The 18,955-nt window shown below is 45.0% G+C and overlaps 1 long non-coding RNA gene across 2 annotated transcripts in view; it reads right to left on the reverse strand.

Annotated features, from left to right (window-relative positions):
* The window catches only part of LOC309639212, a 64,443-nt gene that overhangs the window by 13,047 nt on the left and 32,441 nt on the right, over positions 1-18,955 (reverse strand). Inside the window, exons 4-5 of one of the 2 annotated variants that reach the window (XR_014251515.1) lie at positions 13,684-17,627; positions 1,478-1,641 (exon numbers count right to left, since the gene is read on the reverse strand). The exons of the other annotated variant lie outside the window; for it this stretch is intronic. This is a non-coding gene — a long non-coding RNA (uncharacterized lncRNA). The remainder of the gene's footprint in view (positions 1-1,477; positions 1,642-13,683; positions 17,628-18,955) is intronic. 2 annotated transcript variants of the gene reach the window in all.

Genomic DNA, 18,955 nt, shown 5'->3' on the forward strand with positions numbered 1-18,955 from the left:
TGAATCATCTAATCTAATGCCCTGTGAGGGCTGGATGGTCTTGACCCTGACTCTGGGTCCAGGAAGAACCCAGGGGTGGGAGTGTGTTTTCTAGGTTCTTAAGTGCAAGATTCTAGGACTGAGTCTGGAGACCTTTCCTAGGGTGGGGTTGAAGGCAGCCAAGCAGGGTGTAACTAGAGGAAGAGTGTGAACCATGACCCTCAACAGGAGCGAAGGGTAAAGCAGACACAAAGGAAGAGCACCACGGCGACAGAGACAGGAGGAGCCACTGAGAAGCAGAGTGCTCAGGACTGAAATTAGGGCGCTGGAATCCACTCCAGAGACTAAGTGGGATGCCCAGTGTGATAAAGCCAGTCTTCATGAAGTGCTGGCCTCATGGCCTGGCGTAGACCTGGGGCTCGGAGAACCGGGAGGTGACGGGACTTCCTGAAGATGACATGGAGGAGGACCCTGACCCTCGTGGGCATCCAACCTCCCTCCACTCTGCCTATGGGTCCGCGAAAACTTTATCCATGAACTCTCACTTATCTTATCTACCTCAGGGCCTTTGCACTGGCTCTTCTTTCTGGTTGGAAGGCTCTTACCCCACATATCTACTTGGCCCACCCTGCTCTTCTGTCTTTTCTCAATGTCACTTCCCCCGTGAGGCCTTCTCTGACCACAGTTCTAACCTGCTCCACCCATCCTGTTACTGCCCATCCCTCTTTTTCTTTTTCTTTCTTTTTTTCTTCTGTGACACCTATCTGACCTCTGGTACACAGTGCAATTTACTGACTTACTCTGTTAGTGGCTCATGGTCTATTTCCTCCTGCTTAAGTGCAAGCTCCACAAGACAGAACTCTGTCTGGTTTGCTTACTGATGCATCTCTAGTGCTGTACTGGTCCAGCACAGCCCAGGAGTTCTATAGAAACCTGTTACATGGGTGAAATGGACATTTCCAAATATTATCCCGTTGACAATAGCATATTCCATGACCAATTCAGGTAACTGAGGGCCTAGCTATACCTCATATAACATAAATTAGGGCTGCCAGCACTATATGGGAGAATCTTGACACCTATTTGTGGCCTCCAGCTAAGTAATTTTTATCTTCTTTTAAAATATTGTGACCTGGGACATCAGTGGTGGCACAGTGGTTAAGAACCCGCCTGCCAACGCAGGGGTCACGGGTTTGATCCCTGGTCTGCAAAGATCCCGCAAGCTGCAGAGCAACTAAGCCTGTTCGCCACAACTACAGAGCCTGCGCTCTAGAGCCCGCCAGTCATAACTACTGAGCCCACGTGCCACAACTACTGAAGCCCACCCGCCTAGAGCCTGTGCTCCGCAACAAGAGAAGCCACCGCAATGAGAAGCCCACATATTGCAAACAAAGAGTAGCCCCTGCTCGCCGCAACTAGAGAAAGCCCGGGCGCAGCAACGAAGACCCAATGCAGCCAAATATAAAATATAAAACAATATATATATATATATTGTGACCTTTTCCAAGAGCATGAGTCCTCTTGCCCCTGTCCTGCCAAGGGTGGAAGCAGAGGTCCACTCCCATGGCTGGGAGAGCTGGCTGCAGAGAAGCCGGGCTGCCATCCCCACCCCACGTGAGTGAGGGTCACAAGTCTCTGTTTCAGCTTCTTCTTGGGTTATCCCTTCCCAGGAGGACAGGAGAGAGAGGAGATCAGTGTTACAGCACCAAGCAAACCCTCCTTCTGCCCCACCCTAACATGCACACTCCTATGTATGTGTACTTCCACGGAGGGCCTTGGTCTCTGGCGACATGCTGCTCAGACACTGCTGCAGTGCATGTCACCCCCACATGGCTCCCCCAGTCTATTAGGGGCCTTGTTCTAGACCAGGACTACAGGCTTTGGGGATAGTAGGACCCAATATGCTGGATCATAGATTCAGCTTGGGCCATGTTTCCAGCCCCTCAGAATCATAGCCAATTGTTAGAAAGACTCATGGCCATGACCCTCATCTCCAGTGGGTGCGTGCACACACACACACAAACACGTGTGTGCACACTTCACACTCTTTTTTGAGGCAGGCGGCTCTCCCTCTGGTCCATGACAGCTGCGAGGTTCACCAAGCTGCCTTGCACTTTCAGGCCACATTCTGGTTTGCTCTTCATTCAACAGCAGCAAGGGCAGAAGGCCTCTAATTTTTGTCACAAGACACATGGTGGCTCTCTCAGAGTCTAGGTTTAGAGACAGATACCAGGGAGGCATAGTACCAGAGAGGGAGATGGCACCTGGGGCAGCCAACCCAAGGGCCGGCTTCCCATGGCACCACGAAAAGGTGAGGAGGTCAGTCTCCTCCTGCCTCTGCTGCCTGAGATCTCCCCTCTCCACTTCTCAGGGCTCCACCCACGTGAGCACGTGCAAACACCACACAGCCCTGTGGGTGCACAGCATTCACCATGTATCCTCACTGCACAGGTGAGGGAAGTGGGGAGGGGATGCCTGGCTTCTCACATGCAGGCCAGCGGGCTGTCTGTGATGTACCATGGCCTACCCCTCCTCCTGTACAGCTCTCGAGACTGAGGGCCAGCACATAGCTCCTGCGTTTACACTTTAGCTTAATTTGGAAGGAACTCATATATCGTAATGTTCTCCATTGTCAGCTGAGCTTCTGCCAGGACAGGGGCACTCAGGGCACGCTGATCCCTTTAGGGTCCCAGCCCCCACCCAGAGCAGTAGACATCCTTCATGAGCAAACCTGAACCAAACTGATGCTGGGGAATCCTGGCCTTCTTCCAGTTAGGGAAATGGGACACCCGTTCCTAGGGAGCTGCTATGGACTGAATTGTGTCCCCCCAAATTCATATGTTGAAGCCCTAACCCCCCCCATGTGACTGTATTTAGATATGGGGCCTATCAGAAGGTAATTAAGGTTACATGAGGTCAGAAGGGTGGGGCCCCGATCCCATAGGATTAATGTCCCATTACAAAGACACACTAGAGAGTGCTCTCTGTGTGCATGCACCAAGGAAGGGCCATGGGAGGACACAGCAAGAAAGAGCTTGTCTGCAAGCCAAGAAGAGAGGCCCCCACAGAAACTGGCCCTGTCAGACTTTGACCTTGGACATCTGGCCTCCAGAATTGTGAGAAAATAAATTTCTTTTCTTTAAGCCATCCAGACTATGGGCTTCTGTTATGGCAGCCTGAGCAGACTGCCAGGAGCCACCATGAGATTGGCCAGTATGGCCTGGTCCAGGGATCCAGGCTCTGGGGCCTCTGATTCTGAGGACAATGGTCCCTACTGTGGTTCCTTGACCTAGAGCTGCAGGCCTGGGCAGGCACCTGCCTGTTCTCCCATCCATGGCTTGCAGTGCTCACTGAGCATTTATAGTTTAGCCTTTGAAGGCTCCCTAGAAATGGGTTTTGCTTTTCTCCCACAAGTTGCTAATCTTCCCTAGAGATCATGTTGAAGCCTGCAATAAAGCCTCCTTCCTCAGAACCCTCTCTTCACCCCAGGACACTGTTAGGAGACCACAGTGATTGTCTCCTGTGGTTCCCATGGTCCCTCTGGGGCCCTGAGGAAGCCCAGGGCGGCCAGATGGAACTTTCATGGAGTGGGCTTGGGCAGAGGCAGACTGGTCTGCTTGGAGGGGAACACTGAGGACTGCCCCCTGGCCCAAGCCATGCCCTGGGCCTCGACACCTCCTTCCAGTTGCCCAGGGCAACTGGGAAGTTGCAGTTCCCAGGTGAGGATGGCAGTTTACCCGCAGCTGTATTTCTATTATAGGCACTGATGCTTCAGGGCTGAGGCCCAGTTGAGTTAGTTGGTTAACTGAGTTGGTTGAGCCTAGGGTGGGGGGGGAGGAAAGGGAAGAAGAGGAAGGATAAAGTGGAGGAGAACAAAGGGTTAGGAAGAAAAGTGGGGAGTAGAAGTCACAGGATCAAAGCACAGAGACGTCAGATCCCACAGAGCCAGGCTGAGAGGGGACACAGGCAGCACTGATACACAGTGACACCTGAGTCACCTCTCCAGGTGACACTTCGGATGACGAGACATATGAGTTCCCAACACTCAGAGCCACGGCGCTCCCCACAGCCGCACAGGCCAAATCGCACAGGAGGGTATTTATGGAGAAAAAGTCTTTGAGAGCCTTGACTCATTTTGGATTGTTTGTGAAGGTTTTTTTCAGCCCTGTGTGTTTTTGAGAAAGCAGCACAATAGTCAGGCTGACATCATCTGGTGTTAATGAGAACACTATAAACATTTCCACTTTGAGTCAGGCCAAAGCATTATTTTACAATATTATTTAATCATTTCTTCGGCATTCACCTAATCAGTACAAATGTCAAGCAAATGTTCAAAATGAAAGAAACCAATGTATTAAGAAATAAATGAATTTATGGTAATGATAATAATAACAACAACCCCCCAGTCAGGCTAAGTACACAAGGTTCTGGATTTCTTCCAGGGGCTTCCACAGGGCAGAGGAATGTTTTTGCTGTTCACTTACACAGCTGAGCTGGCCAGCTGCCATCACAGGCAGCTTTGTTTATTTGGTTTTCACTTTTCAGCATGAAGTACAGTCCTGTCTTGCTTCTCCTCCCTCTGGGGCTCTCTGAATGTTTCTAACTAGAATCCTTTCTGCTCATTTGCAAAAAAGACTCCCTCCCCTGGAACTGGTGATGCTGAGAAGCACTGCTGGGGGCGTGAGGGTCTGTGTGGACCGCAGCTCTGCTCGGTCAGGTCATAAATCAGCAGAGTTTCTGAGTTCAAACTTTCCTGCTCAGTAAGTTTTATTTCGGGATAGCACTAATTTGTTTTTTGAGCTCAGTGTGATTTGCTTGTAAACCTAACGGATTGCTTTAGCTGGGGAATTCGTGCACAGTCTGCCACGCCATCACAGCCACATTAGGAGGTTCGTGGGCACATTGGCGTTTCTGCGCACTCAAGATGTCAGCAAGCTTTCCCCTGTGCAGGGTGCTGGTCAGAGGGCTGACTTCAGGCCTGTGCCTACACAGGGGCTCCTTATTCCTGCCCTGGCCCAGCACGACACTGGGGGGGATGGGGAAGACAGATCAAATGCAATACACCTAATAAACGAATAAGCCCATTATATACTACATTAGAAAGTGAACTGCTGAGGAAAAGATAAAAGTAAAGCAGAGATAAAAGGTGTTGGATGTTTTTGGGTGTGGGGAGGGACTTTATAGATCAGGATAGAAAGGCCAGAGTTTCTTTAAAAATTAAACATGCAACTAGTATGCAACCCAGCAATTGTACTCTCAGGCATTTCTCTTAGAGAAGTGAAAACTTGTGTCCACACAAAAACCTATACATGAATTTCCATGGCAGCTCTTCTTGTAACAGTCCCAAACTGGAAAAAAACCAGCGGTCCTTCATCGGGTGAATGATCAAATGAACTGGCACCTTCTCGCCGTGGAACTACTACTCAGCAACGAAAAGGAACAACCCATTGATATCCCCAACGACCTGGAGGAGTCTCCAGAGGATTATTCCGAGTGAAAAAGTCAATCCCGAAAGGTTACATACTATATGATTCCATTTAAAGAACATTCTTGAAATGACAAAGTTATAGAAATGGAGCACAGATGAGTGGTTGCCGGGGATCTGGAGGGGATGGGACCGGAGGGGAGTGTGTGTGGCTATGAAAGGGACAGTAGGAGGGTCCTTGTGGGGATGGAAATGTTCTGTATCTTGACTGTGTCGATGTCGGTGTCCTGGTTGTGCTATTGTGTTGTAGGTTTGTAAGATGTCACCATTGCAGGTAAACAGTGTAAAGGACACGTGAGATCTTTCTGTATTATTTCTTGTACCTATGTGTGAATCTACAGTTGTCTCACAATAAAAAGTTTAATTTAAAAAATAGGGTGGTCCAGGTGGGCCCACTGAGAAGTTGACATTTGAACTAAGACTTGACTGGAGAGATGCATTTATCTGGGTGGACGCTGTCGCCGGCAGAGGCCCTACTGTAGAAGAGCACGTGGCATGCTCAAGGGGGGTCGCACCAAGGGACAGGGTGAGCGTGGAGCAGGGCACAGGAGGTGAGTCCGAGGGGGAGATGGGGCCTGCTGGGCACGGTGAGGTCCCGGGCTTTCGCTCTTGGCGGTCAGGGGAGGTACAGATGGTTCTGAGCAGCAGAGTGATACGGGCCAACTTCCCTTGTAACAGACCTCTCTGGCTGCTGAGTGGAGCCAGACTGTAGGGGCCCAGGGAGGAGCAAGGAGATGGTGAGGGGGCTGCTGCAGGCACCCCGGATGACCCCTGGTGTCTCCCCAACCCTGGCAGGCCCTGTCTGTGACTCTCCTGGGCATGTGTGCACGCAGATCTTCGGTAATGTGCGCAGGACCTTCTTAGTCCCCCAGACCCCCAGTCTACACTGGGGACCCACAGAGAGCACATCACACAGCTGAGGATGAGGGTCATGAAGGTAAAGATGAGGGGCTGCCTAAGGACAGGAACCTCAAGCTGCAACTTACTCCTTGGGCCTCGGGGCCCGCAGGAGGCAGGTCTGTAGTCTAGTGGTTTAGAACAGTCAAAACAAAAACGCCCTTGGTGGTGTCCAGGTGTCTGCATGTATGTCACTATTCCTTCCAAGTAGGAATGCATTCCACAGGAGGTTTTGAGCACCTGATATGTGCTGGGGACCGGTGCCCAGTGCCAGGGGTGCAGTGGGGGATAAAGCTGGCATAGCTCTTATACTCACCATGGCAAAAAAACAAGTGAGCAGACGAATAAGTAAAATAGTGACAAATCATAATGAAGGTTATGAAGCAAGCAAAGAATGTGGGAGGATGTGTATGGGGAGGGGGACAATAGTGCCCCCTTAGGTAAGAAGGTGACACTTAGGTTGAGACATACAGTAGGATTAGGAGCCCCATTAGAGTCCCCAGCAGAGGGAGCCGCCTGTGTGAAGGTCCTGAACCAGGGAGGTGGGACAGGGTCCAGAGATGCAGTCATGCCCCAGCATCACAACATTCGGCCCAGTCCCTGCTTGGCCTCCCCCAAGGACAGCACTCTATATCCCAGACACCAGCCTCACACTCCTGCCATTCTCTTACGCAGGCTGTCAACTAGGCCTGGCTTCAATAGTGCCCAAGAAACAGCTGTGATTTCACAGTGAGCATGAAAGATACTCTCCTCTGTAACATACCAGATGCTGGTAAGTGTGAGAAATTGTGGGAATAATAAAAAGACAGTCTTTTTAAAAATCCAAGTCTATAAAATGAGCCTGCTTCCCAAAGCCATTGACCCACACATGGCATGACCATGTGGCCTAGAAGAGGACCTGGCAGCTGGGCTGGTGTCCCAGGCTGGGAACAGAGGTGGGAACTGTGAAGACAGAGAGAAGCAAATTTGACAAAGTACACATACCATGTTTATCAGTTTCCTAGGGCTGCTGTAACGAAGTACCCAAACTGAGTGGCTTAAAACAACAGAACGTTCTTCTCTCACAGTTCTGGAGGCTAGAAGTCTGGAATCAAGTTGTCAGCATGGGCCTGTTCTCTCTGAAGTCTCTAGGGGTGGATCCTCCCTTACAAATCCCAGATTCTCATAGCCCCAAGTGTTCCTTGGCTCATGGTAGCTTCACTCTGCCTCCATCTTCACGTGGCTGTCTTCCCTCTGTGTGTCTGTGTGTCCTGTGCCTTCACATGGTGTTCTCCCTGTGTGTCTGTCTTCACATCGTCTTCGAGTCATATTGGACTAGGGCCCACCTTAATGACCTCATCCTAACTAATTACTTCCACAATGACCCTACTTCCAAATAAGGTCACATTCTGAGGTACTTGGAGTTAGGACTTTAACATAACTTTTGGGGGCACACATTTAACCCACAATGCAATGCTATGCCAGGAAAGGAAGAGAGCTTAGAAAGGACTGGGCAGCCATGGAACTGAGTCGCAGATCTTGCACCATAGATGCCGTTCTGAGCTCACGTCCACACCCTGGATCTGCTGACTCTGAATCACTCCCACTAATACCCTTAAAAATACGCTATACTCTGAGTGCTTCTGTTGCATGATTTAAAGTAAAAAGAATTTTTATGCTCCTAAGGCTAGGGCATTTTTGTTAGTGGTGCAGTCATGGTCGTGCAGGCCTGAATGACTGGTCTTCTCCCTGTCCCTCACCCCATGGCCATCACACTGGCCAGCTGGGCAGTCAGTGGGGTAGACAAGGCCAGGCCAGGTCATGGAAGACCCAGGACCTGGACTAGCTTGGGTAAGCAGTAGGGAGCCATCCAGCCCTGAGCAGAGGTCCCCTCGCCCTCCTCATGGATGACTCTTTGCCCTGCTTCCAGGGTCCTGGAACGTCTTAGTCCCCCCTGGGGACCATGTGGCCTCTGAGACCAGGGCTGGATGTCCTCCAGATCCTGCAGCCCCTCTTCCCATGTCCCCATCCAGAGCAGGGGCAAGAGGAATGGGCTGAAAAGGAGGAGAGCTGGAAAGAACCCAGGGAAGGTGGTCTGGCTGAGCACCTGAAATGGCCACAATCCTGGTCTACAGGCAGACTTCTACGTTCTCCTGATGCCATAAACATTATAGCTGAATCCATTTAAAAGAGGGTGGCAAGTATGTAAATCGTGACCGCCCCGCCCCCACAAGACACCAGGAAAATATTTATATTATGCCTCAACCAAGACAGGAATACACTTGGAATTCTTCAATTTAGACTCCAGTTCATTCATACGCTTGTTGCTAAATTAAAAGTTCGAAATAATTTCCTGCTGTAAAAATATGAGACTCTTCCTATTCAGATAGAATTTTTAATCCAAGACCTGAAAACTTAGGAATTATTTCAAAATGCCTTTTGAAAAGTTTTTCTGTTTCTGATCATAAAATGTCAAAGTCTACATCTGATCTTAGCCAAAAGGCTGAGAAATGATTCCGTTTTTCTAAATTTAGCTTTACTTATTAGTACTCATTTATAGCTAAAATGATAATATAACATGCTTAAAAATAATAAAATGCATTTCTGTAAAAATACATTGTATGTGGCTGGACTTGCAGCTATAAAGCAGTAGAGATCAACAAATCCTCCCCACTAAAATCAACCATAAAACTGGACATAGTTGCAAAAAAACAATCATTTCAGGGCTCTGGAAATTGACCACAGGCAAACAACAAATTGAGAAACATGTAATCATGAAAAACTGTGGGGATACAGGTAAAATCAGTGGGGATATGTGGCGTTCTTGCCTGGGACTGACTCCATCCTCCATCCCAGCCCAGTCAGCCTGTTCATCCAGGATAGGACTGGCCTTCACTTGATCTGGAGTGAAGAGTGGAAACCCACAGCCAGCAGCAAATGGGAAAAGTCTGCAGATCTCCTATCCAGAAGTTGCAATCCTGGTTGGGATGAGCAGTATAAGACTGGCCAGAGATTGAATAGGGGGATCTTGGAAATGAGATAGCCACTGAGATCTTGGTAAGCATTTGACATAACCCTGGCTGTCTGGGAGCCTGTGCGCATGCACAGTGGAGACCCGAGAGGGCCTGGTGTTAAAGTAACAGCTAGGGCAGAGTTGAAAACTGCCAAATTTGAATACATCCCCCAATTCAAACACAGATCCACCAGCAGAGGGTGGTGTTTAAGCACAACTTCTGACCAATCACTGAGTGACTTAAGCTATGCAAACACAGAGATGACCCCAAAGAAGCCAGGCCCCCACAGAAAAAATACAAATAAGAATTGAAAAAAAAAAAAACACTGAGCTGAATCATCAGCAGATGCATACTTCGGGGTGACTGGTTCTGCAGATCAAGTCCAGGCAAGTTACAAACAAACAAAAATCAGTAACAGCTAAGAATTTCAGAATATAAAAGGAAAACAGAATCTAGATTTGTTATATTATCTATAATATCCAATATTCAACAAAAATTTACATGTCATGCAAAATAACAAGAAAGTGTGACATACTTGGGGTGGGGGGGAATGTCAATGGAAACTGTCTTTGAGTGGCGCAGATGTTGGATTTAACAGACAAAGACTTCAAAGCTATTTGAAGTATTTCAAAAAACTAAAGGAAACCATGTTTTAGAAATTTCAGGAAAATATTATTAAAATGACTCAACAAGTAGGAATATCAATAAAAAATAGAATTTTTTTTAAAAAGGGCCAAAATGGAAATTCTAGAGTTGAAAAATACAATAACAAAATGAAAACTTTATTATATGGGACAGCAGTAGATTTCAAACATCAGAAGAAACCAGTGAATTTGAAGACGGATCAACAGAATGTTATCCAATCTGAAAAACAAAGAGAAAAAAGACTGAAGAAAAGCGAACAATCTCAGAGACCTGTGGGACAACATCAAGCATACCAACTGCAAAATGGGAGTCCTGGAATAAGAGGAGAAAGAAAAAGAGCAGAAAAAAAAATTGAAGAAATAAAGGCTGAAAACCTCTCAAATTTGATGAAAGCGTTAATTCATAGATCCCAAAATACCAATGAACCCCAAGTAGGAAAAACACAAAGAGATCTTCACTTAGTCATATCAAACTCTTCAAAGCAAAAAACAAAGAGGAAATCTTGAAAATAGCAAAAGAAAAACTAATCATATGTAAGGGAACAATAATACAAATAATGGCTAAATCTCATTGGAAACAATGCAGGCCAGAAAGCAGTGGAATGACATATTCAAGGTGCTGAAAGAAAAAACTGTTAGCCAAGAATTCCATATCCAGCAAAACTACCCTTCAAAAGTGAAAGTGAAATAAAGATATTCTTAGATAGGCAAAGACTGAGATAAAGTGCTGCTAACAGACATACCTTACAAAAAATACTAAAAGTCCTTTGGGAGGAAAGAAACTTACTTCAATTGGTAACTTGTATCCACAAGAAGAAATGGAGACTAGAAATGGTAAAAATATGGTTAAATATAAAAGACTTAATGAATATATATTTTTCTCCTATTATTTCTTTAAATGGTGTAAGATTATATAAAGCAAATGTATTTTGGAATTTATAACATATATAGTTGTAGTAATATACATGACACTAACAGCACAAAAGTGACATAGGAATAAAACGAAACTATATTGAAACAAAGTTGCTATATTTTACCAAATTAAAATATGAGATATGTTGTAATATGTTAAAATGCACATTGTGTTTCCTAGAGCAAACACTAAGACAATAACTCAAAAGTATACTTTAAAAAATCAACCAAGGAATTAAAATACTACACAAAATTATTTGTTTAACACAAAAGAAGGGAGTAAGAAGGAATAAAGACATGAGGCATATAGAAAACAAATAGCAAAATAACACATATAAATCCAACCATATTAATAATTACATTAAAAATAAATATTCCAGTCAAAAGTCAGAGATAGTTAGACTGAATAAAAAAATGAAATCCAACCATATGTTGTCTACAACAGAGTTCCCCAACCCCTGGGCCATGGACCGGTACGGGTCCGTGGCAGGTTAGGAACCGGGCCGCACAGCAGGAAGTGAGGGGCGGGAGAGTGAGTGAAGCTTCATCTGTATTTGCAGTTGCTCCCCATCGCTCGCATTACTGCCTGAGCTCTGCCTCCTGTCAGATCAGCGGCATTAGATTCTCATAGGAGCGCGAACCCTACTGTGAACTGCGCATGTGAGGGATCTAGGTTGTGCGCTCCTTATGAGAATCTAATGCCTGATGATCCGAGGTGGAGCTGAGGCAGTGATGCTAGTGCTGGGGAGTGGCTGCACATACAGATTAACATTAGCAGAGAGGTTTGACTGCACAGAGACCATAATTAATCAACTGCTTGCAGACTCATATCAAAACCCTATCAGTGAGTGGTAAGTGAAAACAAGCTCAGGGCTCCCACTGATTCTGCATTATGGTGAGTTGTATAATTATTTCATTATATATTACAATGTAATAATAATAGAAATAAAGTGCACAATAAAGGTAATGTGCTTGAATCATCCCGAAACCATCTCCCCAGCCCCAGTCCGTCGAAAAATTGTCTTCCACAAAACGGTCCCTGGTGCTAAAAAGGTTGGGGACTGCTGGTCTACAAGACACACGCTTTCAATTCAAAGACACAAATAGATTGAAAGCAAAAGGATATCTGTTCTCACCTATTCAGCATAATACTGAAGGTTCTAGCCAGTACAACGAAACAAGAAAGATCAACCAAATGTACTATATGCAAATTGGAAAAGAAAAACTGTTATTATCCACAGACAGCACAACCCGGCATGTAGAAAATCTCAGGGTAAAAGATCGATATACAATATATCAATTTTTCCTACAAACTCACAATGAAAAGTCCAAAAACACAGTTAAGAAAATCCCTTTCACAATAGCATCCAAAAGAATAAAATACTTAGGAGTAAATTTAACTCAAGAAGTGCAAGACTTGTAAACTAAAAAGAGAATTTAAAGAGAATACAGGACAATTTAAAGAGATAAATAGAGATATATTCCATCTTCATGGATTGAAAGGAACAGTATTATTAAGATGGCAGTTCTCCCCAAACTGGCCAACAGAATCATTATCTAAATCTCAGCAGAATTTCTTATAGCAACTGACAAGCCAATCCTAAAATGTATATGAGAATGCAAAGGACATAGAATGGTCAAAACAATTTTTTAAAAGGAGAACAAACTTGAAGGACTCACACTACCTGATTTCAAAACTTACTACAAAGCCACAGTAATCAAGAAAATGTGGTATTGGCATAAAGATAGACATATAGATAACTGGAATAGAGCACAGAGTTCAGAAATTAACCCTTATATTTATAGTCAGTTGATTTTCAACAAAGGTGCCACAGCAGTTCTGTTGAGAAACAATGGTCTTCAACAAATGTTGTTGAGACAACTGGATATCCATACGGAGGAACATGAACTTAGATTCTTACTTCATGACACATACAAAAATTAACTCCCCAAATTAATTACAGGCTTAAAGTAAAAGCAAAAACTATAAGACTTCTACAAGAAAACGTTCTATGAAATCTTTGTGACCTTGGGTTAGGTAAAGAGTTCTTAGATGCTATTGTACAAAAAGCACAGTATGATACAAAAAGAAATAATTAATAAATTGGACTTCATCAAAATTTAAAACTTTTGCTCTTCAAAAGGTACAATTCAGAAAAAAAGACAAACCACAGTCTATGAGAAAGTATTTTCAATCTATGTCTAATAAAAGATTTTTATCTAGAATATATAAGGAACTCTTACAATTCAGTAAGTCAAAAAACTCAATTAAAAAATGAGCAATAGGGCTTCCCTGGTAGCGCAGTGGTTAAGAATCCGCCTGCAAATGCGGGGACACGGGTTTGAGCCTTGCTCCGGGAAGATCCCACATGCCGCGGAGCTGCTAAGCCCGCGTGCCGCACCTGCTGAGCCTGCGCTCTAGAGCCCGCGAGCCACAACTACTGAAGCCCCTGCACCTGGAGCCTGTGCTCCGCAGCAAGAGAAGCCACCGCAGTGAGAGGCCCGAGCACTGCAACGAAGAACGGACCCGCTTGCCACAACTAGAGAAAGCCCACGTGCAGCAACGAAGACCCAACGCAGCCAAAAATTAAAAAATTTAAAAAAAAAAAGAGCAATATAAAGCAGAAACTAACACACCATTGTAAAACAATTATACTCCAATAAAGATGTTAAAAATAAATACATAAAAATTTAAAATGGGCAAAAGGTTTTAATAGATATTTCACCAGAGAAGATATTCACATAATTACTAAGTACACGAAAACATGTCTACCCAAAGACTTGTACGTGGATGTCTATAACAGCTGGGCACCAGGACAGCTGACTCTGCCCCTGTTCTTGCTTCTAGAGCTTCCAGTTAGGAGAAGAGTGTTGGGACACCCTGCTGTGCCTGAATGGATCCGAGCTACACAGACCAAATCTGTCATGAGTCGCTGTAGTAACAATGATAAGAACAACACTGTTACGTAATCTATATATTCCTGGCAACCATGGCATTCTGTCCCAGTACAGGCTCTGCCATTTTCAAGGCACTCTGATGACCACCATGTTTTCTGAGCCTCACTCACCCATGGGTAAAATTCTCCCCAAGACTGGCCTCCCCGTCACCTAGTAAGCTCCTCCCCTCCCCTCCGTAACCAAGCCACTTTCTCACAGCCTGACAACATCCCAGGTGGCAACAGCCTGGGCTACCTAGTCTGTCATTCCTGAGAGGGTGCATCTTGGTTGGTTAAGACTAAGAGTTCCTACTCTCCTGATCTCCGTTTTTGAAACAAAACGCTATGTCTTATCACCCTGACGTGTCTCATAGAGAGCAGAAAGGAGAGAGAAGTGAAGCATTTACTATGACTGAAGCTCCATTGCTTGGACTTTTAAAAATCAGTGCAAAACCACAGTAGCCAAAGAGGAGGGAGAAATGTGGTTTACTGAGCTTTGCTGAAAAGAAGGAATTTCTCTCATGGGACAACTTGCTTGGAAATAGGAGCTGAAGCTTAGACATGTGATTCTCATTACCAGCTACATCCTTTCAGACAGGAGGCAGATATAATTGGATCCATTTCTATTTTAATTATAATTCTTTGGCTTTAAAGAAATTGCCAGTGGAAATCTGCAAGGCACCACAAACGCCGCCATTTCAAATTCCCTGGATTCTAATGTGGCCTGGATCGCCTTCTTCAGGGCTGAGGCCGCCCGCCACAATTGGTGTTTGTTGTTGTTACAGACCTAAAGTTCTTCCCAAACAAAAGATGAACTGATCCCTTCTCTCTCTTCTTCCCTCTCTCCCTCCCTTGTTATATTTTTTCTTTTGAAGCAAAGAGAGAGATCTTTCAGATTTTGCCAACCCTTCCCCTTAGGCAAAATAGGAGACAGAAGGGAGCCTTTTGTGATGAATGACAGCAGAGGCGGCTCACAGGGCTTCCTTTTGTTCCTCTCCTGGCTGCAAGGGGCTCTCCCTCCTCCCTAGAGTCCCAGATTCAGGAGTAGCCACAAGTACTCAAGTATTGAGCAGTGCTTGAAACTGGAGGACAGGCCCCTTCTAAAGTCGAACAGCACAACCAACACTGTGGAACTCCTGGAGTGAAAGCTCAGTTGAGCTGCTTCCCACTCACTTTCTTTCCATCAGCCTCTGTCTCAAAGACGTCCTTGGCAGAGTTGGAAGGGAAGCCTGGCAAGATCGGTCCTGAGGGTAATAAGTGCTGAGGGCAGTGCTGAGGTGCCCACGCAGCCTCCAAGAGGGACCCTCCTCCCACATGCCTGAGAGAGGAGCATGCGAGTGTCTGGGGTCCCTGTGTCTGTCCTCTGACACCGGCCCCAAGGAGGGTTGGTGGCTCGTTGAACATGGCCTGCGTGTGACAAAGGCGGGACTAGCCTTTCTTTTGAAGCTGAACAAATAAATATAAGGAGCACGATCCACAACCGTGGTGGTGGCCACAGCTTTGTTTTACACTAGAATTCAGATAAGACAGTTATAAGTCTGCTCCAACGTTTTGCTTGCTCTAACTTGCCCTGCACTCAAATGTCTTACCCAACAAGCCTTTAAAAGTCACTTTAGTGTGGAAGTAGAACAGTATTTGTTTGTTTGTTTGGCTCGTTGTTTCCTTTATGCCCATGCACAAGTAAAAGTGTGTGGTGTGTACAGACACACACACCAATACAAAGAACAAAGTGCTGCTGGTTTAATAAAACTAGAGAGTTGCACCATATTAATAATACAATTTTAGAAAACAGAAAATATGAGTGAGAAACACCAAAGTGATAGTATTTGGAAATGGTTTCCAAGTTAACCTCACAATCAAGAGGTTTTACAAATGAACAATAAGCAGCAAGCAGCAGTGTAGATCACTGTGCGAGTGTGCACGTGTCAGCAATTTCTGACAGTCAGCTATTCCTGCAAGGAAGGTTTGCAGGTAAACCATGGTTTACAAAAATGCAGTTCATGCCTAGAAACAATGCCCGAGAGACGGGTGTGGGCCAAACAACAAGTTTTTGGTCTTGTTTTGTTTTTTAGTTTTTCCCTCTTCCATGCAACCTGTAATAAATCTGAACAAACTAAGCCTGACATTTCTTAATGTTTTGAAAGAAGAGATAAAAGGAAGTCATAAATCACCTCATCCAGCAATATTTTTTCTTGGGTTTTGTGTTCTTGTTCAGACCAGTGTGATTCACACCCAAGTCAACGTGGCCTGTTTGTAAGCTGACTCCCAGCGGGGGATGCTGGGGTCCCTCCTCTCATCCTGACGCTGTTTTCTCTCCGGGGCCCTGGGCCTTCCTGACAAATGCACATCGGCGGCAAGTGGCAGCCACCTCACCAACGGGCCAAAGGCTCATCATCATCATTGATTTACATTCCTATCATTTTTAAAAGTTCTACAGTGACTTTTCCTATCACAACTAAATCCCTGTGTAGAGAGAGAAAGGAAGGACCTTACAACCACCCTTCTTCTGCAAACACACACAGCCAGGGCTGGCAAATCATGCAAAGGAGTTTCTCAGTTTTCCTTGCATCTTTTGTATCTCTTTTCCTCATGATTAGGGATACCGGAAGCCTTTTCCCTGAAGCTTCTTGTGTAGAACTTGAATTTTTTCTCTCATGGTTTTCCAGATACTGTTATTATTTGCTTCTCCTGGCTGCTGTCCCCAACCATACACCTGATTGAGGAGGGAGCTTGTGGCAGGCCAAATAATGGTCCCCTAAAGACGTCCACATCCCCATCCCTGGAACCTGTGACTATGTTAGGTTAGATGGCAAAGCAGAATTAGGTTTGCAGATGAAACTAAGGTTAACAGCCAGCTGACCTTAAAATAGGGAGATTACCCTGGATTATCCTGGTGGGCCCAATGTAATCTATAGGTCCTTAAAAGTAGAAGAGAGAAGCAGAAGAGACAGACAGAGAGGAAGATGTAACCACCAAATAAAAAATGGTCAGAGCCATGCAACATTTCTGACTTTGAAGATGGAGGAAAGGGGGCCATGAGCCAAGGAAAGTGGGCAGCCTCTAGGAACTGGATAAGTCAGAGAAACAGATTCTCCCCCAGAGCTCCAGAAAGGAATGAAGGCTTACAAACACCTTTACTGTAGCCCACAGACACTGATTTTTGGACTTTTGACCTCCAAAACTTCAAGACAAGGTAATGAATTTGTATTAAGACACTAAAGTTGTAGTATTTGTTACAGCAGCAACAGGAAGCTAATACAGACTTGAACACTTTACTCCTAGCCTTTCCCCTCTAATTCCACCGTATAGCTTCATGCCTAATGGTCCACCTCAAATGCTTATTAATTTTGCTAGGTGTAATAATGCCAAAGGAATAGTTTCTTTTAAAATTCCTTTAATATCCTCCTCTGGTGGTGAAATTACATGGTGGCTGGGATTTGCTTTAAAATACTCCCATGCAAAAACCAAGCTGTGAAGAAAGAGATGAAACTAGATTATTGTTGTTGATGAAGCGGGATGATGGGTACATTGACGCTCATTATGTTAGTCTCTCTATTTTTTGTACGTGTTTGAATATTTCCATAATATAAAGCTGAAAATATGTAGATGGAACAAAATTTAAAATGGCCACCTTCATAGGTAGATATTTTATTCTAAGTAAGCTGGAGGGTTGTTCAATTGTTTTCACTTACAGTTTAATTCATGGGACTCTTTTATTATTAGCTTCACCTGTGCTAGAGAGGCTGGCCATGGCTCTGGGCTCTTGATTTTGACCTTCTTCCTGAGCAAAAAGAGAAGACGATATTAAACCTAAGGCACACAACAGATGCAGTGTTACTGCCTGGCACCACTTTTTTTTTCACATTTTAATATCTATAAAGTAAGGGTGCATTTTATAATCAATGGCATATGTCCCTGAGATCAGTATCTGGGAACATAGTAATACCCAAGGTTGCGTACATCAAGGTCACCTTCCCACAGGATTTACAGTCATCTGAATTTGTTGACTGTTTTTTGACATTTGTGTAAGGCTCTGTGGTAGCCTTGTATTGCTGCTGTAACAAATTATCACAAACTTCATGGTGTAAAACAACACAAATACATTATCTTATGGTTCTGGAAGTCAGAAGTCTGATATATGCATCATCTTCCTAGGCTAAAAATCAAGGGTCAGCAGGTTGCATTCTTTTTTGGAAGTGCTAGGGAAGAATCCACTTCCTGGTCATTTGGGTTGTTGGCAGAATTCTGCAGTTGTAGACCTGAGGCCCCTGTTTGCTTGCTGGCCGTAAGCTGAGGGTTGTTGTCAACTCCTATAGGCCACCACTTTCCTCCACCTGGGGGCCCCTTCTTCTATCTTCATCATCAGCAATGGTAGGTTGAATTCTTCTCACACATTGAATCTCTCCTTTTTCTTCCCTCTCATCTCTCTGATCCAGTTGAAAGGACCTCTGTTTTTAAAGACTCATGTGATTAGGTTGGGCCCACCCAGATAATCCCGAATAACATCACTGTCTCAAGACCTATATTTAATCACACCTGCAAAGTTCCTTTTGCTGCGTAATGTAACATATTCATAGGCTCCAGGGATTAGAGCATGAACATCTTTGGTTGAGGGGGGAGGCATTATCCTGCCTACCACAGCCTTCCTTACACAACACCTTGCCTATTAGGATAATCAATCCCAATACCTTAACCAGCAGAGAGCTTCCCCACAGATGGAGAAAACTGAACGAAAACCATATGTATGCTCCATCTTTTGAATAAACTTTGGCCAGCAGGATACACAAGTAGGTGTACTGGGGATGGCAGAGGGTGGTGAATTTCCTGGGCAACCTCATGAAGAATGGAAATCCGTAGGTCCTATTTATTGTACCTATCTGAGCTTGGTAAGAATAAGAATGAGCAAAATTCATCAAGTTTACTTCAAAGAGGGAAACCTTCACTGAACCATATCTTTTCATCTGAAGAATGTGTTTGTGTATACACCCACCCACCCACACACACACACACACACACACACACACACACACGTACACTGTCCAGCATGGTGTTCTTCCATCACTTCTTTCCCAGACTCCTGCCAGCATCACTGTGTTCCATAGACAGTAC

Source organism: Balaenoptera physalus (genome assembly GCF_965194825.1).
Source record: "Balaenoptera physalus genome assembly, chromosome: 12".
NCBI lineage: Eukaryota > Metazoa > Chordata > Mammalia > Artiodactyla > Balaenopteridae > Balaenoptera > Balaenoptera physalus.